This window comes from Castor canadensis, chromosome 5 (assembly GCF_047511655.1).
Source record: "Castor canadensis chromosome 5, mCasCan1.hap1v2, whole genome shotgun sequence".
NCBI lineage: Eukaryota > Metazoa > Chordata > Mammalia > Rodentia > Castoridae > Castor > Castor canadensis.
In genome coordinates, this window is record NC_133390.1 from 94,156,751 (window position 1) to 94,182,648 (window position 25,898).

Below are 25,898 nucleotides of genomic sequence, written 5' to 3' on the forward strand. Positions count from 1 at the left end.
GACTGAAAACCTTGCAGTTAGTACAGGAAAGGGCAGGGAATATTCTGGAAGCCATAGGTATAGGCAAGGACTTCCTCAGTAGAACTCCAGCAGCACAGTAACTAAGAGAAAAGATGGACAAACAGGACTACATGAAATTAAAAAGCTTCTGCACAACAAAAGAAATGATCTGTAAATTGAAGAGACCACCCACTGAATGGGAGAAAATATTTGCTAGCTATACATCAGACAAAGGACTGATAACCAGAATATACAGAGAGCTCAAAAAACTAAATTCCCTCAAAATCAATGAACCAATACAGAAGTGAACTAAACAGAACTTTTTCAAAAGAAGAAGTCCAAATGGCTGAAAAAACACATGGAAAAATGATCACCACCACTGACCATAAAGGAAATGCAAGTCAAAACCACACTAAGATCCCACCTCACTCCTGTTAGAATAACTATCATCAAGAACACCACCAACAACAAATGCTGGCAAGGATGCAAAGGAAAAAGGAATCCTCATACACTGCTGGTGGGAATGTAAGCTAGTACAATCACTTTGGAAAACAATATGGAGGCTTCTTAAAAACTAAACATAGATCTGCCATATGATCCAACAATATTCTAGGGATATAGTCAAAGGAATGCAACTCAGGTTATTCCAAAGGCACCTGCACACCCATTTTTTTTTCTTTTATTATTCATATGTGCATACAAGGCTTGGGTCATTTCTCCCCCCTGCCCCCAACCCCTCCCTTACCACCCACTCCGCCCCCTCCCTCTCCCCCCCACTCCTTCAATACCCAGCAGAAACTATTTTGCCCTTATTTCTAATTTTGTTGTAGAGAGAGTATAAGCAATAATAGGAAGGAACAAGGGTTTGTGCTGATTGAGATAAGGATAGCTATACAGGGCATTGACTCACATTGATTTCCTGTGCATGGGTGTTACCTTCTAGGTTAATTCTTTTTGATCTAACCTTTTCTCTAGTACCTGTTCCCCTTTTCCTATTGGCCTCAGTTGCTTTAAGGTATCTGCTTTAGTTACTCTGCGTTAAGGGCAACAAATGCTAGCTAGTTTTTTAGGTGTCTTACCTATCCTCACCCCTCCCTTGTGTGCTCTCGCTTTTATCATGTGCTCATAGTCCAATCCCCTTGTTGTGTTTGCCCTTGATCTAATGTCCGCATATGAGGGAGAACATACGATTTTTGGTCTTTTGGGCCAGGCTAACCTCACTCAGAATGATGTTCTCTAATTCCATCCATTTACCATCGAATGATAACATTTCGTTCTTCTTCATGGCTGCATAAAATTCCATTGTGTATAGATACCACATTTTCTTAATCCATTCGTCAGTGCTGGGGCATCTTGGCTGTTTCCATAACTTGGCTATTGTGAATAGTGCCGCAATAAACATGGATGTGCAGGTGCCTCTGGAGTAACAGTCTTTTGGGTATATCCCCAAGAGTGGTATTGCTGGATCAAATGGTAGATTGATGTCCAGCTTTTTAAGTAGCCTCCAAATTTTTTTCCAGAGTGGTTGTACTAGTCTACATTCCCACCAACAGTGTAAGAGGGTTCCTTTTTCCCTGCATCCTCGCCAACACCTGTTGTTGGTGGTGTTACTGATGATGGCTATTCTAACAGGGGTGAGGTGGAATCTTAGCGTGGTTTTAATTTGCATTCCCTTTATTACTAGAGATGGTGAGCATTTTTTCATGTGTTTTTTGGCCATTTGAATTTCTTCTTTTGAGAAAGTTCTGTTTAGTTCACTTGCCCATTTCTTTATTGGTTCATTAGTTTTGGGAGAATTTAGTTTTTTAAGTTCCCTGTATATTCTGGTTATCAGTCCTTTGTCTGATGTGTAGCTGGCAAATATTTTCTCCCACTCTGTGGGTGTTCTCTTCAGTTTAGAGACCTTTTCTTTTGATGAACAGAAGCTTTTTAGTTTTACGAGGTCCCATTTATCTATGCTATCTCTTAGTTGCTGTGCTGCTGGGGTTTCGTTGAGAAAGTTCTTACCTATACCTACTAACTCCAGAGTATTTCCTACTCTTTCCTGTATTAACTTTATAGTTTAGGGTCTGATATTAAGATCCTTGATCCATTTTGAGTTAATATTGGTATAGGGTGATATACATGGATCTAGTTTCAGTTTTTTGCAGACTACTAACCAGTTTTCCCAGCAGTTTTTGTTGAAGAGGCTGCTATTTCTGCATCGTATATCTTTAGCTCCTTTGTCAAAGAGAAGTTGGTTATAGTTGTGTGGCTTTATATCTGGGTCCTCTATTCTGTTGCACTGGTCTTCATGTCTGTTTTTGTGCCAGTACCATGCTGTTTTTATTGTTATTGCTTTGTAATATAGTTTGAAGTCAGGTATCGTGATACTTCCACCATTGTTCTTTTGACTGAGTATTGCCTTGGCTATTCGTGGCCTCTTGTGTTTCCATATAAATTTCATGGTAGATTTTTCAATCTCTTTAATGAATGTCTTTGGAATTTTGATGGGAATTGCATTAAACATGTAGATTACTTTTGGGAGTATAGACATTTTTACTATGTTGCTTCTACCAATCCATGAGCATGGTAGAGCTCTCCACTTTCTATAGTCTTCCTCAATCTCTTTTTCAGAAGTTTATAGTTTTCCTTGTAGAGGTCATTCAGATCTTTTGGTAGGTTTACACCTAGGTATTTGATTTTTTTTGAGGCTATTGTAAATGGAATTGTTTTCATACATTATTTTTCAGTTTGCTCATTGTTGGAGTATTGAAATGCTAATGATTTTTCTATGTTGATTTTATATCCTGCCACCTTGCTGTAGCTATTGATGATGTCTAGAAGCTTCTGAGTAGAGTTTTTTGAGTCTTTAAGGTATAGGATCATGTCATCTGCAAATAGGGATATTTTGACAGTTTCTTTACCTATTTGTATTCCTTTTATTCCTTCTTCTTGCCTAATTCCTCTGGCTAGGAATTCCAGTACTATGTTGAATAGGAGTGGAGATAGTGGGCATCCTTGTCTGGTTCCTGATTTTAGAGGGAATGGTTTCAGTTTTTCTTCATTAAGTATAATGCTGGCTGTAGTTTTGTCATATATAGCTTTTATAATGTTGAGGTACTTTCTTTCTATTCCTAGTTTTCTTAGAGCTTTTATCATGAAATGGTGTTGGATCTTATCAAAGGCTTTTTCTGCATCTATTGAGATGATCAAGTGGTTTTTGTCTTTGCTTCTGTTAATGTGGTTTATTATGTTTATTGATTTTCGTATGTTGAACCACCCCTGCATTCCTGGGATGAACCCTACTTTGTCGTGGTGAATAATCTTTTTGATGTGTCTTTGAATTCGGTTTGCCATTATTTTGTTGAGGATTTTTGCGTCAATGTTCATTGAGGAGATTGGCCTATAGTACTCCTTTTTGGAGGTGTCTTTGCCTGGTTTTGGGATAAGTGTAATACTAGCTTCATAAAATGTGTTTGGCAGTTTTCCTTCCTTTTCTATTTCATGGAACAGTTTAAAGAGGGTTGGTATCAGTTCTTCTTCAAAGGTCTGATAGAATTCAGCAGAGAATCCATCAGGTCCTGGTCTTTTCTTTTTGGGGAGACTCTTAATTGCTGCTTCAATTTCATTTTGTGTTATAGATCTATTCAGTGATTAATTTCCTCTTGGTTCAGTTTTGGATGATCATATGTATCTAGAAATCTGTGCATTTCTTTAAGATTTTCAAATTTATTTGAATATAGGTTCTCAAAGTAGTCTCTGATGATTTCCTGGACTTCCATGGTGTTTGTTGTTATCTCTCTTTTGCATTCCTGATTCTACTAATTTGGGTTTTTTCTCTCATCATTTTAGTCAGGTTTGCCAGGGGTCTATTGATCTTGTTTATTTTTTCAAAGAACCAACTTTTTGTTTCATTAATTCTTTGTATGGTTTTTTTGGTTTCTATTTTGTTGATTTCAGCTCTTATTTTTATTATTTCTCTCCTTCTATTTGTTTTGGGATTTACTTGTTCTTGTTTTTCTAGGAGTTTGAGATGTATCTTTAGGTCATTGATTTGGGATCTTTCAGTCTTTTTAATATATGCACTCATGGCTATAAACTTTCCTCTCAGGACTGCCTTAGCTGTGTCTCATAGGTTCTGATAGGTTATGTTTTCATTTTCATTGACTTCCAGGAACTTTTATTTCATCAATGACCCATTGTTCATTAAGCAATGAGTTATTCAGTTTCCAGCTGTGTGCATGTTTTTTGTCTTTACTTTTGTTGTTGAGTTCTAGTTTTATTGCATTGTGATCAGACAGAATACATGGTATAGTTTCTATTTTGTTAAATTTTCTGAGGCTTGCTTTGTGCCCTAGGATATTATTTATTTTGGATAAGGTTCCATGGCCTCTGAGAAGAATGTATATTGTGTAAGTAAGTATATATTAATTATACAAGCAAGGGATTTCATTATGATATTTCCATCCATGCATATTATATACTTTGATCAAGTTCATCCTCCATATTTGGTCTTGCTCAAATTCTGTAACACTATGGTCAACAACATAACAAGAATAGGCCTATTCTTGGCATGTGTGTGGGAGATTCACTATGATCATATGAACATAGTTTACAATATCCAAAGATGTTCCAGGTCAGTCCTGCTATTCATAGTTTTACTATGTAAATTTCATGAATCTTTGGAAATTACCACAGGGACAACTTTGAAGTTCCCACAGCTTTTCTAATTCATCTCTGTCTCTCTCGCGCGCGCGCGCTTTCTTTCTTATTGATGGGGGTAGCAGGTAATCAAAGAAAGGAAAAATAATTATTATAATTATTGTATAAATATTTCTTAAATATATGTCATGACATCCAGGAATGTGTTCACAGCATCAGCACACTTATGAACACTGACCCAGAGCAGTGGTCAATGGACAAATCTTTTGGAGATTTATTTCAAGACAGGCCAAGGTCAAAGTGATGACTCTGGGGTTCCTCAAAATGCTTTGAGTGAACTCATCTTCTTTATCCCTCAGACTTGTATTAACCAAAGAATTATCTACATTTAGTAGGCAGGCACTCTACTACTTGAGCGACTCCGCCAGCCCAATTTTCTACATTTAGGTTTTCAACAACTCACATTTAATTTTCAAGATGTTCACTAAAACAGAGAAAGAGAGAGAAATGAAGATAGAAAAAAGTGTTATATGAAACAGAGAAATGTTCTATAGTAAATTATTTAATCCCCTTATATTTGATATGTCTAGACTGTTTTAGAGATTTCTGTTGCAAACATTTATGTATTCATCTATACATCTGAAGAAACTTCATTAATTTGTGTATTAAATGTACTTCCCTTGATGAATTTTTCTGCTTACCAATTGAGGGGAAAAGATTTTGGGTTTTTTAGTTATAACAAAGATCTCCATTGTGTTATATAATTCTCATACCGATTCTCAGAATATATTGCAATTCTTCATTTGAAATGAAAATATTTTCCTTTAACATGTCTTTGAATTAAGATAGATTTAAAAAATGGAATTATTTAGTTACTTCTGAAATGCCAGGTTGATAGGCTGATAAATTAACAAAACAGCTCTAAATCAGTGAAATTGCCAATATTGTGTGCAGTGAGTGAGGCAGTTCAGCTGGCCCAGGAATCAATAAAAGGAATTATGTCTACTTTAAACAGTACTCTTTTTCCTTTACTTGTATCAATTTAAATCCTATATCCTGTACAATCAGAATTTGCTAGAACTTAACAGGATTTTTTTTTCTAAATCAATCATCTCTTATTTATTGCTAGTGTCTAAATGCCTCTCTTCCAGTCTCTTTTGAATCTAATTCAGTCAGGTTTTGTCCTCTCTGCCCCCAGAAACTACGTTGGTTGCACCAGTTACCCCTGACACCAGAAACACACCCCAACACTTAAAATCCGAGAGTCAGTTTGATAGCTCATTGTTTTATGCATTCCATGGTCATTTTGACAGTGTTGAAAACTACATACACCTTGACTTCCAAACCTTTCACTCTCCAGGTTTTCCTACCTCCCTGGTTCCTTCATAGTCAGTCCTTACATCTCATTTTATCTTTTGTTCTTGCTTCTTTGTTAATCTCAACTTATCTCATGGTTTTAGATGCCATCAACATTCTTACAACACTAAAATTTTTATCCCCAAAATAAACTCTGCTGAGCTATGGACTCAGCATATGTTCTTTTATGTATACTGGGTATCTCTTATCGGGTTCCAGATTCTGAATTCTCTTCTTCTATGGAGTCTATACCTCTTTTGAACTTTCCTATATTAGTTAATAATATTTTCATTCTTCTAGCTACTTGGGCCAAAAAATTGTAAAAATAGTCTCTATTTCTCCTTTCCTCTAACATTTCACATGTAATCCATAAACAAATCTTGTTGATATAAACTTCAAAACATGTACAGGGTCCCATTTCTTCTCACTGCCTCCACTTATACCACCTTAGTTTAAGCTACCAGTCTCCACCACCTTGATTAGTGCAATAACCTCTATTTGTCTTTTATGATAATAGAGCAATCTTGTCAAAACATAATTTGAATCATGTCACTGTATTGTTCAATACCCTTCAGTGCTTTCTGCAATTTTCTCAGAGTAAAAACTCATAATAGCTTCATGTTCTAACCTGTGCTACTCAGTACTATGAACACAACCCATTAGTTGCTTTTAGATTTAAATTAAGCATAATTAAAAAGTTCAGGTTTTCATTTACAATAGCCATATTTCAAGTGCTCAGTAGCCACATGTGGCTATTGGCTACCATACTGAACAACTGGTTAGCCACTAAGAAAGCCAGGCACTTTTAGGGGGAAACTGCTATATTTACACAACTTCAAAGTGTCCTTTCTAATTCTTCAGTTAAAATTTTTTGGAGAAAGCTGAGCATGCCCAGAAGCTTTCCTGTATGCCAATTTTATGATGTAAACTAGCATGCCCCAAAGAGGAGCATTTCCATTTTAACCTTTTGAACATATGCTGCATGACTTTGAACTAAGTATGTTCAAAAATGTCTCTGCCATCTTTCCTTCTTGAACTATGTCCTTAACTGAGCATGCTCAGGAATGTGCCCATCCCTAAAGTGTGACTATGTACAGGCTCCCCAAATAAAATCTCCATACTTCCTGTGATGAGAGCATTGCTTTAGAAATAACTCTTGTGCTTTCCTTACCCGCCGCAGGTTATAAATCTTTCTTATTTCTTGGCCATACTTTTTTGTTTTGGTTTTGCACTTACCAAGATGTGAATGCCTTGCATTCAGTTACAAATGCAGTTATAGAATTTTTCCATCACCACTGAGAGTGCTTTGGGCTAGTGCTGCTCTGTACAGTTTACTGCTCCCCATTATCTCCCTGATTCACTTCAGCGAAATCTGCAGGCTGCTGGCCAGATTGATGTTCTCTAAATATAAAACTCTACTGCTCTTCCCTACTACTGTTATATATCACCTATTCCAATTTCTGTTTGCTGAAATTCTATTTGCCCTTATATTCTATAACAAATATCGCGATTGCATAAACCTTCTAAAAAATGCAGCCCCCTCTCCAATCACCTATAATCTCTCATTCTGCAACATCTACACTGCTCATGCATTCTTACACTACCACAAATAACAGGAATTAGAATGCCTTTCTTCATCCTCTACTAGTTTGTGACACACTCTTATTTCACTAAAATATCATATTTTTTTCTCATCTCTAATTTTTCTTGCTCCCATTTCAGAAAGAGGTGAAAAGAGTCTCCCTTGTAGCTAGGGGAGAGTCTAAGAGAGATGCAAAGTGAAAGTCTGCTGAGAGATCCTGAGAAGGGTTTTTCTCATCCTGGTAAAACTGAGGTGCCCAGGACTACCTTTCCTCCTTATCCCTGCCTGGATGCCATGGTCCTCAAAAGCTTTCCTATGACTCTGAGAAGAAAAACATGAGGAAGACAACCAAATGTTGAGGCTGGTATAATGTGACAGTGTGTGGCCCCTGATATTATCACTGGGCAGCTGAACCAACAGCAAAAACTACCTGGCCCCAAATATCATTTTGTTTTCCTAAACCAGTGTTAACCAGATTTTCTGTTACATAAAGCTAAAAACAGAACTAACTATAGATTTTAAGATTTTGAATGTGGCAAGGACTCCTGCACACAGATGAAGTCACATATTTAAACTGAGTGGAATGGAATTAGTCCATTTAAACACATGGTAACAAACACACTGAAGATGAGAGACGGGGAAAAACTACAGATGACTCAAACTGATTTACAAAGTATCTTAACAGTTACTCTGATATTTTTATTTTTCTTGAGAGGTAAAATTATCCTTTCATGGGAAGAATATTAAATATTAACACAAAAAGCAAACAAAATTTTGATAATATATGCTCTTACTCTTAAGAAACTTATAATTTGGTAAAAGAAAACAAAAAATCAGTTAATTGAGACTATTTAAATACTCAGTATTACCACATTTTGGAGCAAAAAGTTTAATGTGGTTAACTCTGATAGGAAGTTGGTAAGGGGTCAGAGAAGGTTTCACAGTAGAGAAAATGCTTGAGTTTTTTTTTTTAAAGATGATAAAGTCATTCAGACAAGGGCCTGTGAGACAGAGATGGCAGCTTAGCATAGGGGTACAGGGACAGTAAACGTGACACATCTAGACAACTGCAGTTATCCTAACTGAGAGGCACAACAAAAACAGAAAGAAGGAAACAGAAAGACAAGCCAGATCATGCTTTTAAGCCATGACTAGGAATTTGGGCCTTTCTTTGTAACTAATAATAAGCAATCAGATTATGGAGAACATTATGAAATTTTTATTTGGGAAGACTGCCCAAGCACTAGGGTAGTCAGAGTGCACATCAAGCAATGTGAATCTACAAAGTCTTCATAACAGAAATCACAGCTCAGGACCACTGTCCTGATATCCATTAGTGCTAACATTTACAAGCTCTGGTACGTATTGTAAACTGCATCAGTTATTGGCACAGTTAAAAAATCTGAGTATCTTACTATCAACAAATAACTCTATGTCCCAATTTTCTTCTATTAAAGGACTTTCCCAAATCATTTTTGTTTTTTTCTCACTTAAAATGTTAAATGAGTCATGCTCTTCTCTCTTTAGAGATGACTTGCTTTCAGTCTATTGAAAGTGTATTCCTTCCTCTAAAAACTTTACTAACACTTTCACTGCAAAAACAATAAATAAATAAAAGTATAAATGCATTTTTTCTTTTTCTTTTTTAGGTTTTCTTGTTCTTTTAACTTATTTTAATTAATAAATAAAAATTTTAAAATAATGTATACTAACGGGGTAAGATGTATTGTTTGTATGGCTCTGTATATTGTGTAATGTTTAAATCAAGTTAAATACATCTATCTCCTCAAACACTGAGCATTTATTTAAGGGGAATACTAAAAGTCCTTCCCCCTAGCTTTTTTTTTTTAACTGCTCAAGGTTTATTTGATGTTTTAGTTCATATGACACTTAAGATAGCTGGTTGTATTGTTCATATGTAGATCTTTCTTTTTACATTATATGGTAATACACACTGATACATACAATACACAAAATAAGATCCTTTAGAACAGTTATGCACAAGACATGCAATAATGGATTTGTACAATGGGTTCCAGGATGTATGGCTGGAGAAAATGTTGGAGTAGGCATTTGGTGAAGTTCTATAGCACACAGTAACATATCTGGTTCAAAGGACAACTGGAGCCTGTGCAATACTGGCAGTGGTATTTCAGAGATGGTGGAACTACTTTTCACTAAGCAGTTTACCACTACACTAGAGTCTCCATGCTCCCTGAGGACCCATCCATGACAGCTTAATGGGTGAACTTCCAGCCTTTCCCCCACCAGCCTTTCCCTGGCTGAATCCAGATTGCAACCATTTCCAATAACACGGATTTTGGGAAAGCAATTTATCTTCCAAGCCACATAGGTCAAGATATCCACTGGATTGGAAACAATAAGCAATCTGCAGTTTGGGCTGTATTTTACAACATTAGGAATGATCAACTTAAAGATGTTCATATAAATGCTGGACCAAATTGAGACAGCTTTCTCCCTCTTGCTGACATGCCCCCGCTGTGATAATAACCAGCTTGGAGTTTGCAGTCACACTGTAGTCTTTGCCAGAGACAATCTTTGGTGTTCTAAGAATCCATGTTGGAGATCCATCATCTCCCCCTTCAGTTTGTCTTCCATGACATCAACAAGAGCACGTTCATCTGCCAAATCCTTCATTAAGATACTGATGGCACAGGCCATGCCAACAGCACCAACCCCAACAACTGTAACCTTATTCTGGGGGACCTGCTCCTCCTTAAGATTTAGCTCACCCCTGAGCCTTGCCATCCCGGACTCGGAACCAAAAGGACTCGGGAATGCACGCAGGCGTCGGGGAATTGCAGCAGAGTAGGATCCTGACTCCGCAGCAAACGCTCCAACACTCCCCCAGCTTTTTGAAATGCACACTACATTAGGGTTATCTGCAGTCACCTATTTTACAATTCTACACCAGAACTTCTTGGCTGTCTGTTATGATTTCAGTGTCCTGCCATGACTTCTGTTAAAATTTATATCCCATTGTAACAGTATTAGGAGGTGGGATCACTTGATTAGGCCATGGAATAGTGCCCCGCCCCCAGGATTAATGCTGAACTATTAGAAATGAATTGTTATTGTTTGTCAATTTCTCAGTTCGTGGATTCTATTCTGGATGCACAAAACAACGTCCATATAAAGTCTTCCTCTAATTGGGTAATTAGATAATGGTGTGTGTATGGGGAGGAGTGAGAGTAAAGGGCAGGGAGAGCACAGAGGAGGAGCTAGGAAGGAGAAAGCTGCTCTCAGCAAATCCCAAATGGAAGCAAGCCAAGTTAAACAGAAGACTCTCCATTCATAACCTAAATTAACACTAGATTATTATTTCTAACAGTTCTCAGGTAGTGGTGCTCATAGCTTCCTTTATTGCCAATGCTGTTTTAATCAGTTTTCTTCTCGAAGCCCTCTAGCCAACTTTTGCAGATATTTAGTATTTGATATCTCATTACATCTACTCAAAGCCATGTGGAAGGATATACTTAATATCTTTTTATTGTTTCACCACACTTTTCAGGAATATTTTTAAAAGAAATAAGACCTAAGTCAAAATCAATGCTTGGTTCACCATCAGGTAGAATCAAAGAGTCTCATTCAGCATCCATGCAATCAAATATATCCACTGCATAAATCAACCCATCACATTTCTGTACAACTGTTGATTGCAGTGGCCCAGTGGCAATCAATCAGGGTACAGAATGGTCATCTGTTTCCATTCCGAGACAATCATGAATACAAGTTTACATAGACAGTGTAAGGTGCTTATTTATTACAAAAAAAAATTCCTTTGTAAAACTGGGATTTGCAAGGTCTCTTCCACTTTCCATTATCCAAATCCCCTAACAATACAAAGCTGAATTTAATCAACTACCAATTCAGGACAGCATAATTTTTTATTCTTATTTCTTTCAACTATTGCACTTGTGTCACCATTAAGGTGTAAAGAAAAGAAAGAGAAAAGAAGAAATCACAGACTGGGGTATAAAACCAGTGAAAAATAGCAAGAGCCTTTCCTACCTATTTTTTAAATACCTAAGAGTATCTCCCCAATTTTGGTCTCAATTCTGAAGAAGAATAAGGTAGAGTACATTTCAGTTAAACTGAACAGTCATACAAATCTGTAGCCAGAGGCAAAGCCTAGAAAAACCCACCATGAATTGGGATGTGTATTGGTTCCTTGTTCTTCAGAATAAGGCCCTGCCATCTTAGTTTAACATTTTAACTAAAATGTTAAAAGTATTTTCAATTCAAACTGTAGACAAAATGGTGATGTGGATGGCAATGAAGGCTTTATTTTTTGATTAGACATTGGAACTTCTTAGTCCCTGCCTATAGCAAAAATTATTTCCAACTAACTTCATAAAAGTGGAGCAATCCTCAAGCTCTCTTTCCACAGGCAGCTTAACCCGGGACATTCTTCATGTATAGTTGCAAGCAAGGAGCCCCTAATAAACATTTTTCTCCTCTCTAACCACAAGAGGTCACCAAACTAAACCCTGTGTTTCTCACTATCTATAAAATTTCCCATGCTCCAGTTATGCAATTTCTCACCCCTCACTTTGCAGGCCAATAGGTAGCCATAGTAGTAGTAAAGCAAGCTTGAATACTTAATCAGAAAGTTGAATACTTCTCCATTCTTTATTAAAGCCTTGGGTTAAAGAACCTGAGATGTCAGGTGCCAGGAATACAATCAGAGTTATGATGCATCCATCACTAACATACTCATCTCATCTGTATGATCATTTGGCTAAACCTGTCAATCAGTATAACATAAGTCTCTATTTCTTTGTGCTATGTGAATATTTTCAGTCCTATTGTCTTTAGCCAGGTTCAGGGAAAATACTAGCCTAAAATAGGAGTTAATTCTTTATATACTTTCATAAGAATGTAAGATATCATTTTGAAAGTAGAGGGAAATGTTGGGTGTGGTGGTGCACACCTGTAATTCCAGTTACATGCAAGTTGGAAGCAGGAGGAATTGCAAGTTCAGCCCAGATAAAGTTAACAGCAATCCTTACTACTGAGACAGAGAGAGAGAGAGAGAAACTACCAGAGAAACAAGAGAGCTGTCCATAATTTCATCAGTGATACTTTTAGTGAATCCATTTATAGCTTTGTGAAAGACTTAGGAATCAAGATACCATTTGTTAAGGGATTGATTTTTTTATTACCCCCAAATTAGTCTTGCTCTATTTGAAGGTAAACTTGTGAAGGTTATATCTATATAGGAACAACACAAGAGGTGTTTTAAACAGTTTTAACAACCAATTAGCCAGTTCAGATTTCATATGGAATTTGCAAGGAAAAAAAAGGTCCACAAGAAAATGGATTATAACACAGGTATTGAAAATGGCTATACATTTCAATCACTGTGTGACAACCATGTAGACATAGCTTAAGTGAACTGAATCGAAAATAACAGCCCTTTTATTGCAAGACCATTGTAACACACAATTATTAAAATTGATTAATACTTGGGCCAATACAATTCCATTATCTCTGATCGATTTCAAGCATTACTTTTTAATGGCCTTCACTCTTGTCATTTCAGTTAGAACTGCATGAACACTAGCTTAGTGGAGCAACACACAGTCCTTTTTATGAGATTAGGCTCTTGGCTTTAATAACAGGTCCCAAATGAATATATACAGAAGGCCTGTGCTTTTACAAACACTGTTTAGAAATCCATAGCCTTTAGAGGATTTGTTTTAATAGATTTTTTGTTTTTGTTGTTTTTACTGACAGAAAAAAAAATAGTACACAAAACAGGGGTTTAATTACATTCTAGTCTTTGGTACTGGACTTTGTTTTAAATAGTCACCCAGAAAATGTGTGTTAAATGACTATATGAAAAGGTTCAAGAACAAGTATTATATGATCTAAAACTCAATTTTAGATCAGTTTAAACAAAGTACAGCCAGGAAGATCCACCCTCATCCTTCTTCACCCACTGAAACAGGAGCAAACCCTACTGATGCCATCTATAAAATACCATCAAAATCCATTGGTTTGTTTCAGTTTCTGTGAACTTTGCTTTGATTCATCCTTCAATAGTAATGCAAGCAGTAACTTAAATCATTGCAACAGTTTCTTTCCTCTTCATCCTGGCTTAACTTTTTACTTATATAATTCATCTCAGTGCTGTTTCCTATTGTTTTAAACTACTGTCTCATTAAATTATTCCAGTCTTCAAGTTAAAAGTAAACAAACCAAAAATAGTTTAAGAGGGTATAGGAAGCTTTTCATTATCTGGCTTTGTCTGTCCTATTAACCATTTATCATCCCTCCTCTGCCCCTTCTCTTTTCTCTCTTCTCCTAACTCCTACCCTTTCTTTCCCAAATCACCTTGTCTACAGATATCCTACAGTTCAGCCACAGACAACCAAAGGCCATTTCCAAACACTAAAAACAAATCTCTACCTTTATTTCTCACAGCTAGAATTCTCTTTATCTTTTTCTGCCTGGAAAACTTCTTCAAAACTCATTCAAAATTTTATCAAACTTCTGAGAGTCTCTGTTCTCTTCAGAACCTTATTAATACTTCCTACTTAGATGTTTCTATAATGCTGGCCTATATCAAATTTTATCATTTCATCAAATATTTTTATCCCCTACTTCAAAACAATGATGCCTAATTTGCGTATTTTTATGTAATTTTAAATTTCTTGTTCTCCAAGATATGCTTACAACATCCTCTGAATAAATGTGGACATACAATTTACGTACTTGACTTTATTTTGCAAGTGATATGTATATTTTGTACTTTATTATACAAAATAAATTTATAGTCATGTGTCACTTAGTGAAAATGTGTGATTAAGTGATTTTGATATTGTGTGACCATCATAGAGTATACTGCAGTTACATAGACTATGTATATACAATGACTACAATGTCACTAGGTGTTGTGTTCTTCTGAGACCACCATTGTATATGCAGTCCATTGTTGAATGAGATGTCACTGTGTAGCACATAGCTGTATTTTAATTGCAAAAGTTCTCAGACATGATAATAAGCAAAATTTAATGTATTGCTAGCTATTGAGAATTACACATTAGCCAAAAAGGTAAAAATTGTATCATATTAAAATATACTTTATAAAACTGATCATATCTCCATATCTGAGCTATAGTCTTGAGTCTAACTGAGTAGCCACAGAAAGAATCGATATCCTCAAAGCAGCAATTTTAGGAGATAAATGGGCAGCTGATGTTGTTCTCTATTCATCATGACATGGTTACTGTAGAAAACATGCAGCACCGTAATCTATCCTGACAGTGCTCACTGATCCAGAACCCTATCGCAGATTTTTATAACTTGCATTTTAAAAAATGCATTATAAACTTTGATTTAGACATTATAGAGTATTGAATAAAAGAGACAACCGAGTAAGCCATTGTCCTATTGTGTGTGGCACTACTGTACCTTTGCAGACTGATCTATTCACATCCTACCTGCTTTTCTCATTAAAGCACATCATTTGATGACTACAAACAAATAATTAATTTTTATAAGACTTGTTGATTTCATTTATTCTTATGCTTTATTTAATTTTTTTGACCATCCAAGAACCATTAGCATCCTCATTATTGCTATACAAAAGTCAGACGATTTATTTTAGTTCTGTGGTCTGTCTGTAGCCAGAGATTGGGGACATTTGAGCTATTTAAAATGTGGAAATCCTTAAATATGACTTGATAAAAACAAAATAAGCAAATCTCTCTTCCAAATAGTCACACCATTTATTACCTCTTCCTTATCTAAAGATCTTGAGAGTCACACAACCCATATGCTTAGCAAATGTCTTCTAAGTAGACAATCTTTATTCCATAAAAACATTTAAATTTTCTGCCTAAAAGCATTCACTTTTATGTTAACATTATACTTGTAGATTTGGTATGAAAATATTGTTAAAACAAACATCTTATCTATTATTTGAAAATGTTTACAGAGGTTTTTATATGTGACTTGTAAAAATGTTTTACTAGTTCTTTTTATTTGAAAAACTAAAAATAAAGTCAAGTTTATGTATATGATAATTACCATGTGCCTTGGAGTGACTTTGGCACTAGCATATCAAGAAACTGTACTTAACTTTGGTGCCATCTACAATGGAGTGTGACTGAAAAATATCACAAGCATAACAAACTAGACGCAATAAATAAGTTTCTGTTGGTTTGCTGGGGCCACGTGAGACCAGACAAGTACTTCTCTCAAGAGCTTAAACTGTCTATATCTAGACGTCAGAGTGAAGTTCAGTAACTAGTGAAAAATTTGGTGTTTATTTCTGAAAACATAATTCTAATAGGAATAGATATGATAGGCCATATAAGTTTATAGAAACAAATTCTTTACTATTTAGTCAATGACATTTTCACATCTTTATTTTATCTTATTCAATGATTCAAACAGGCCCTTTAGTTTCTCAAAAAGATTGGGAAGTGACACAGATCAGTTAATAAGCACTCCAATTGTCTAAGAGAAAGCAAAACAATGAAAAAATTTCCCTTATGATTTGCATTGGCTGAAATTAATTCTTTAACCAATACTTATGTTTTTCTTAGAACATTTTTCATTGCTGTATAATGTAATTAGTTTAAGCCATCATCTCATGAAACAAATGCTATAAATATTTTTTTTAAATCTCAGTCTTTTCAAATTTTAGGCATAATTTTTCACTGTGAAGTTTTCTAAATCTCAGCGTATTATTGTAACATTCCAACCATGGCTAAAAGATTTAGGTTTTAGAGCATAACCTAAAATGTCTATTTAGTTCTAAAACTTTGCTGTCCTGATTTTAATTGCCACCTGGTGATTAGTAATGCCTCATCAGGGTATCATAAACCATAGTTATTTTTTCAATGCCTGAAATAATTCTTAAGTAAAATAGGAGTATAACCCACACACATTTCTATACATTTAGAAAATAATTGTGCATGAGACAATGAGAGATAAATTAGTTAGATTCACTTTAGCTTAATGATATCTCATTGCCAATATACTAAAGTAGGTACATTATGTTAAAATTATACTTTCAATTATTAATATACTATGTCCCTCTTAAACTGTTCCAGGTTTTTTTGATAGATTAGATTTAATTTATCAGTTACTTTTGCTATGAAGCTAAATCCAAATGTTAAAAATCATGCTGCCACATACATATAATTTAATATTTCTCCAGTAAGATTCTCCTCTTTCTACAGACCTAGAACATTCTCTATGCCTGTATTTCTACAATTATGACAGTCAGCAACATTATTGAAATGTATTTTCTCTCTGTCTTTCACTAAGACTTTAAGCTCTTTGAAGCTAGAGATTATACTCTTCTGGAAGCTCTATTCCTACAACTTAACAAATGGTATGTATTAAGCAACTGCCTAGCACATTTAAAAAAATTGTTAAGACCTGGCGAATTTGAGCCAAAGATGAAACATGATTCCACATGAGACTCTTCTCACTTTTCTGTACATCTTGTGAACAAAGCCATAGACTTCCTTTACTCATGACTCTCTTCCCAAGGATGCATGTACAAAAATTAGTCTTGGAAGATACAGACAGTGTTCTTTCCAGGAAAAATGGTCAGGTTTGTTTATAGCCTGCAACCAATGAACATAATGTCTCTCTCAAAAGCAATAGGCAGGTATGCTTTGTGTCTAGTATAAAAAAAAAAAAAGGACCTGGGCTCAAAGCAACTTGTAATGGAAACACTGCATATTCAGGTGTCATTTCGCCCTTCCCATATTCCTGTGGGAAGTGGAGCTCAAAGAACTCATGCAAACACAATGCTTAGGTTGCTTGCTTAGCTGTGGTGAACTCTTTCATCTTTTACCTGGAGTCTCAGCTTTTCTGCAAGTATCCATGAAACCATGACACTGTCTTAAAGTTGGTAGCTTCATAAAACCTCAGACCTTTCATAGATCTTTGCAGATTCTTATCAATACTAACTGGAGAGAGGCTGTTATCTCAAAGCCTAAAAATTTCAGTTTTAGTCAAAATTGGACAGGAGCTTTTTTACTACATTTTAAAAACAATTTTAGGTATTATGCCTCTCATTTTGGCACTAGGCTTTATGTGTATACCTCTCCACAGATGCTTTATCAGTTTCTACACACCAACCACACATTTGAGAAATATTTATTAAGTGGCTACTATGAGAAAGAACTATAATTATTTCTGCCATGTTTTTGTTTATAGTCTGTTGTTGTCTCTAATCTAACCTTCAGAGTTATCATCTAAAAAGTCATGTCTTCTCTTTTGATCCTGTACCAAGAATCCTTTGATGATCTTTCATTGTACTCAGAACCAAGTGATAAGCAACAACCTTGCTCGAAAATCTTCCATGAATTTTTTCTAACTTACTTCTCTTATCTTTTACAAACTAATCTATTCTGAATAATAAACCCTCACCAGCCATCTTAATTTATCTCTTTGTGAATTCTTATCTCCATGCCTTGGTTCAAGCTTTCGGGAAGTCAAGTCTCAGATCCAAATATCATCTAAGCTCTCTCCACCCTTCAGTGCCCACTTTTTTATGGAAAGTCCTAATAGAGTCTATTCCATCAGGATTCATACCTTCTGTCCCTATAGTGCCTGCAATTTTGTACTTACTTCATTTTGCTTCATATTACTGTAATTAATACATAAATATAACTGTTTCTTATAAAAATGTAAGTACCAACAGGATTTATTTCTTTTGCTATCATCTACATTGTACATTTAAAGAAAAATACATTGAGGAGAGTAAAGTTGAGAGGGGAGAAAAATAGGGAAGAGACGGACTAGACCACATTCCAAAAAGCCAGTATGATGGTCAATGAGAAACTATCAATAGGAAATGGTTAAAGAACATTTTCTAACAAAAATTAAATAAAAATGAATAATAGCAGCTAATGTTAATTTTTTCCCATAAACCAGTCCCTCATCTACATATTTATGTATTTGTATGTTTATAAGGAGATAAAGCTATTACCTGCATTTCATAAATGAGTAAATAGTGTCACTGTAAGTTTAGGAAAATTATCCTAGGTCATACAGCTGAATGCAGTTGAGATGGGATTTGATCCCAGAGAAACTAAATCTAAGTTCATTTCTAACTTGTTTGTGTTGTTATAAAAATTCCCCTGACATCCAGTCTTCACAAGAACATACAGAATATAGGATAGTCACTAACAGGAATAATGATGCATGTGGAATGTCCCCAATTTATCCTTTACTGTCTATCTGACTGGAGAAGGCAGCCAGTATTGGATCATCAGAAATATGAGTCTAAATGTTCTAAGAAGCAACCGTGCTAAAGTTACCTGTAGATCACAGTTAATGTTTGAGTAGTAGCGTCAATATGAAACATAACCAAGTTATGTTTATCTTATTTTATTATTTTATTTTCTCACATATAATATTATTGGCTACCTGAAAAAGATAATAGGTTGATATCTACATTACTACTATAGCTCCTGAGATGGTAATAGCTTTAGATGCATATCCCCATACTGCAGCACCTGAGAATTTCAGAAACACTAAGAATAAACACTTCTATGAATCAGTAATATTAAGTAATTTAATCCATAGAAAAATACCATGTGACCTTTATCAAACACAAAGTACACAGCATAAGTATAGAGTCTAGAAAGTCTTTGGCAACTGTCTAAGAGTAGGTATGACCTAGAAGTGGGTTTGGATTTTTGCTAAGTTTGGCAGCTTTTTCTGGATTCCACTACACAGTATTACCTAATTTTCCAGAACCATACTCAGGCTGGATGAACATTTCCCAGAGCAAAATGTTAACTTCTTCTCAGTGCATATAGAGAACTCCACACAGGTCACAGAGAGGGACTTCTCAGCTACAAGCAACTGAATTGACATTTCTCCACTGTCCTGTTGTTCACTCTTTTTCCCACTGGAATGTGCTGTAGCATTTTTTCTTTCCTTCTTCTAAGAATTTTCCAGACTAGATTCCCAGAGTATTATTGCCTTTCTAGAAAACTTTCTAACCCAGGTATACCAATTCCAGAAATCCTCTCTTACACATCCAGGTAGAAGGAAAACTTAATTCATTTTATTTCTTTTGTTATCTCGTTTCCCTCATCCTAAATTGTTCTCTGAATTTCCTTTTTGTCATCCTGTGTTACTTTATATTTTTTTCTCCAAATGATCAGTACATCATTTTCCAAATGATATATCCATCAATGCCCAATGTTTTCTTCCTGCTTAAATATTATTGTAGCGATACTTAATATCTCTGCTATTTGCTATTAAGTTGTCATGATTCACAAATAGTAAAATAATTCTATTTCTGTGATGAAAATTGCTAGAACAATCACTGTCTTCTGTATCTGCATTATATCCCTAAATATACTACTCTCTCAGTTCTGAGTAAACACTCCTTTTGCCTCTTCTTCTTCTTCTTCTGTCTTTGTCTTCACCTTTGCCTTTATCTTCTTCATTATTATGGTACTGGGGGTACATTGTGACATTTACAAAAGATCTTGCAGTATATCATAGTTGAGTTCAGCCCTCCATCATTCTCCTTTATCCCACCTCCCCCCAATTCTGGAATAGTTTCAACTAGTCTCATTTTTTCATTTTCATACATGAGTATCCTATCCTAACTTCCTTCTTTGGCATATCTTGCCAAAGGAGCAGTTGAAAAGGCTATTATAGAACACCTTCCAGAATCCTGTGCCTAGCCATATGAAAGACTGAAAATGCAGTATAAGTTGATGTGATTTTATTGGCTTAATTTCCATGTCCACAAAGAAACTGTCTTCACTGTTCTTGCCTGTAATCTAAGAAAGTTAATATACACCACTGGGTATCAACCCATAACTGCATATAATTAGCAAAGTGCAACTCTTTTAAGTGAATTCAACTGATTAAACAAGAACTATGAACTCAAGAATCCAGAATTAGCATCTCTTCTGTTGAATAACACTGAGCTCATTACTTATACCAGTTTTGTACATAATGTAAATTGCATGGTGAAAATCCCCTAAAAAACAGTAAGTGAAACTGATGAGGAAATTCTTAAAACTGAGGCTATTTTGCTAAGTAGGGTGGCATACAATTGTAGTTCCAGCTCTATGGATTCAAATTCAAGATGCTTGGGAGCTTGAGATCAGTCTCGGCTACAGAGGGAGACCTGTTCTCAAAGGGGGCATAGAGAACGGAGAAGTTTCCTATTTGAAGAGTTAAATTCTGTGTCAAATATTCCAAATGAAGAGAAATTCATCAAGAGTAATAAATTCACCATCTTTCCCTTAGGAGTGGGGTTTTCATTTGTTTTTGTTTTTGTATTGTATTTGTTTGCAAATGACAAAGAAATTAGTAGAGAAAGAACTCTATGACAGTCCCTAGGAGGTGGGAATAGCAATGCCAGGCACTTCTTCTTTTCTTCTTTCCTTCTTTCCTTCCTTCCCTCCCTCCTGCTTACCATAATGTGTAATTTTGTGGCACTAGAGTTTGTTTATTTAAATAATTATGCTCTCATTGCCTTAGTCTGGCCAATGGGAGCATAAACACCAGAAATGCAAGTAACTTGTATGTTTTATATATCACTTGGTCTCCAGCAGCTAAATCAGTTCTCAACACTTAGTAGGTCCTCAATAAATAGTTGTTAACATGAACAAAGGCACAAGCATAAAGAAACTTTGAATAAGACTTGTGATAGTATGACATCAGGTGTTCTATACCAAGCATCAACCATCAGATCCAGCTTAAAGATTTTCCCAAGGTGGGATGAGACAAAGTAACTCAGAAAGCCACAGTAAGTAGCAGCCTATGAAAACTTGATATAATTTATCTTGACTGTCCTACTGAAATAAAACAAGTATGTCTAACTTTGCAATTTTTATATGAAATAGCAAGACATATTTTGAAATAGCCAGTTAAATTAAAATATGCCACCCAGACATATTAGGTAGCCATAAGGGAATATTTGATATTTTATTAAATTACAAAAATTATCAGGCTAACAAATTAGAGCTTTTAAATCTATGTAGCAGCTTCAACTAAAATATTGGTACAAGCTGATCTTACAAGTTGTTCCCTACAGAACAGCATTAATGTTATGAAACCAGTGAAAAAACAGAGAGAAAACGCCCACATTTATTTTATTTTCATTGAAGGTAAAAACCATCTGCACACATTTCTGTTCAAAGAAAATTGTTCAGTTTCATTTTTCTATAACAGACAGAAATGTACTTCATAGAATTGGAACTGCTTCTTTTGTTTCTTGTTCTGTCAGAAAGTGATTTGCATATTTGTGGACATGTTAAGGTGCTCTCTGTGATTTAGAGAGTATATGAAATAGTAATTTGATCGCAAATCATAGTTTTCTTTCTTTATTTTTATACTGAAAGCTTCAAACCTTTCTGAGAAGTGAGCCATAAGAGGAAGACGTTAGTTTGTCTTGTATTCGATAATAAAAAAGTTCCACAAGGGACAAGTTACACATTATGACATTGTGAATATGAGGCTCATTTGGGTTTAATTCATTACTACATGATGTTGCACAGGAAAGCAATTTTTAAGCAACAGAATTGAACTTCATTTGTAAAGGACCCAGCTTTAACACACAAGCAGTTATTGAAGACAGAAACAGATCTCCCAAATCATGCATACAAAATTTAATATATTTGCTCCAGTTATAATGAAAGGAAAGGGAATTTCAATATTACTTTTTTCTAGATAAGAATGACACTTTGTAAAATTTGGAAAGTGTGGTTTTGCTTGGGGAATTTGCCATGTTTTGATGCTAGAAACTGAATAAGTGGAAGAAAATGATTAAGAATCTAGTAAAATATTTGAAACAATGATAAGCATTGATTAATTTTTGTTTGTATGGTGTTGGGGATTGAACCTAGGACTTTGTCCATGCTAGGCAAGCAATCTTCCACTGACTTACATCTCTAGCCCTTTATTAAATTTTTATTTTGAAACAGGGTCTTACTAAGTTGCTTCAAACTCACAATCTTTGTGCCTCAGACTTGCCAGCACCACCACAGCTGGCTGAGCACTGATAATTTTTTAATGTCAATTTTCCGCACTATCAATTTACTCTTGATTATTTAAATTATTCTACATTTTTTCAGGAATTTTTAAAAGTCAGCCAAATTATTATATTGGTTCACTTAAATTCCTACATCATGTGTTGATCGGAGCTCTCCAGAGAAACAGAACCAACAAGATTTTGTGTGTGTGTGTGTGTGTGTGTGTGTGTGTGTAGAGAGAGAGAGACAGTCAGGGACAGAAATACAGATATATTGATTTAAAGACTTGACTCACAGTTATGAAAATGGAGAGTCCAAAATCTGCAGAGTAATTTAACATAACAGAAACTCAGGGAAGAGTCATAGCTTAAGTCCAAAGGTAGACTGTTAGACTTCCCACTTCTTGGGGGTTCAGTTTTCCAATTAAGGCCTTCAATTCAATGTATGAGACACACCCACTTTATGGAAAATAATCTGTTTTATTCATTCCACTAATTTAAACGTTAGTCTCATCTTTAAAATACCTGAACTAAAATTTGAAGAAAAATCTGGGTACTGTGACCTAGCTAAACTGATACATAAAATTAATCATTACACTTAGGAGTCCAAGGCAGGTCAATGGCTAGTTCCAGGCCAGCCTGGGTTCCATAGACAGACATATTTCAACACCCCCCCAAAAAAACTAATCATTTCAGTGTGGTTGTACAAGCATCTACAATTTGGAAAATAAAATCAGATTGTTGTAGTGTCTTAGAATGGGGTAGTAGGACAGGGAGTATTGAGGTGACACCTTCTTCATCTATTTGATGCCTGAATTATATACCAGCTTTGTTTTCATTCTTATCAGCTAGAAACACTCATTTGGATTTTTTTTTGACACAGAGTCTCTGTGTAGCCCAGGCTGCCCTTGAACTTACCATCTACCTGTCTCCTAAATGTTGGGATTACAATTGTGCACCAAAATGCCTGACTCTCCATTTGGAATTTTTGAGTGAATATAATAAAATTCTTAACTTTATTTGATGAACTTTATGTAAATAATCTGGTTTTGGATATATTTTGCTTTAACTGTCCCCACAAGCCCTCCTTTTAAAATTACAGAAATTATAGTATTAGCTGAAATTTGTAAGTATCTTGCTTAATTTCTAAAGCATGGATTGAGATTTTCAAGTTGCAAGTCTCTAAAGACCATGTCTGCCATTTGAATATTGATTTCATTGACATTAAAGAGAAACATGAAAGAAAGAAGTATATAAATCAGTTCCCAACCTTCCCATGTTTAACTTATACTTCACTCCACTAAATGTGATCATTATCTACTTTTCTTTAGCAAGAGTGTCAGGAAGTCAAGTGAATCCACAGGAAACTGACATACCTGATCTTCAAAGAAAAAGGTTTGTTATTTCCTTGTACTACATCTGACTGATCTTGTCCCTTTTTGGAATGAATAAGATCAAAAAGTGAATGGATAGAAAAGCATATTATAGTCAATGCAGAAAAGAAGATACAAGAAAAATATAAGTAGCCTAAGGTTGATCAATTTCTAACATAGGCAGCCAGTAAGTACAAATGATCTTGACATAAATCTAATGGAAATATTTCATTGACAGTAGAATACAATCACTGAAATTATATAAGGTATTTTCTTTGAGTTAGAATACAAAAAAATTACAAAATTAAGAGTTTCTAATTTGATCCTTAATAATTTAAGTTAGTCCTGACATTTTACATCAGATATATTTTGTGGAAAAGATTAACAAAATTTGCTTAGCTGGGAAGTAAGTAACCTAAACACTAATATTAGTAAAAAATAGACAAAGTAATTTGTGTATGGGGTTGGGGGGAGAAAGATCCCAGGAGGTAGGTTACATGTGGGGAGTAGAGAGAAAGAGTCTTTGGAACTTAACCATTGAGAAGGAAGAAAACAAGCCTTTAGAAAGAATTCTCTCTTCTAAAAACATTAATATTATGTATAACATTGAGAAACTCAGAGTTAAGCTATTGCCTTATCTAAAGTTCACAGCAATAAAGTGCTATGCATAGTTTAAAAAATCATGACCTATGCATTTCTTTTATGAGTAAAGACATGGTACATTTGTTATCTGGAGCGATCAATAATAGAATAACAAATTACTTCCTTTAGGAGCCATTTCTCTATTGTTGTTAAGTTCATTCAATTATCATTCTCATAAATTGAATCATGTCATTTTTGTCATTGCTTTTTCTCCAATTCAAATAATAGCATTTGCTTTATTGGTTTCTTCATTTCTCCTAACCTTCCTGCTCTTATTCTTTCTAATACTGAAATTTGAGAAGCAAACAATTGAAAAAAAAAAAAAAACCATGAAGGGTAAAGAAGAAAGAGACTACTAGAGGTAGAGGAATGGCTTGAATGGTACAGAGCCTGCCTGGCAAGCATGAGACTTTGAGTTCAAATTCCAACATTGTCAAAATAAAAAAAAAAAAAAAGAGGAGGAGGAAGAAGGAAAAGAAGAAGAAGGAGAAGGAGAAGGAAAAGAAGAAGAAGGAGAAGGAGAAGAAGGAAGAAGAAGAAGAAGAAGAAGAAGAAGAAGAAGAAGAAGAAGAAGAAGAAGAAGAAGAAGAAGGAGAAAGCAAACAAAAATTATTAACAATTTAAGAGAAAATGGTTGGAACATGAAGCAGAAGACTAAAGAGACTAAAGGATAACAGTTTCTGATGTTATCACCATTATCAAACAATCACAAGACTTCACAATTGTACAAAAGCGTAACAGCAAACTCAGATTCCTGTGGGATCAGATGAAAGACAAACCACTAATTTAAAACAGACTTTATAGTTCCATGATAACCATAAGAGCAATCTGTGGGTCTCCATGAAATCCTTTTTTTCTCTGCATTTAGGAACACAAGGAATGTGTAGATTTCAGTTTGCTTGAACAGGACTAGAACAATTGTTATTCCTTGGTAAAAGAAGCATAGTAGTTCTTATAGAAAGAAGTAAACATGGGCAGAAGTGTGGAAAAGGAAGGATGAAAGGAATAGGAAGATTCTGAATTCAGGAAAGACGGTAATACTAAAACAAGTAAATAAACCTCAAGACTAGGTTTAAAGACCAGGCCAATAAACCAGCACAGCTGTTTGTTTTCTTATGTCATCAAATGGGCTAGCGAGCAAATGTGTATGAAAAAGCCAATCATTTATTTTGTTTCTAAACAGCTTCAACAAAGATTTCCTCCTGTCAGAGGATCAACTTCATATAAGAAAGACAACAATATAGTAGATGCAAAAATCAGGGTATAAGATTTTGGATTTCTCTGAATTATAGGGTGGCCA

At 35.1% G+C, this 25,898-nt stretch overlaps 1 protein-coding gene and 1 pseudogene across 1 annotated transcript in view; both read right to left on the reverse strand.

Moving 5' to 3' along the window:
• Nucleotides 1-25,898, reverse strand: part of Naaladl2 (N-acetylated alpha-linked acidic dipeptidase like 2) — an 807,008-nt gene that overhangs the window by 743,177 nt on the left and 37,933 nt on the right. The window lies entirely within an intron of this gene.
• On the reverse strand, nucleotides 779-23,933 carry LOC141423289 (L-lactate dehydrogenase A chain-like; annotated as a pseudogene).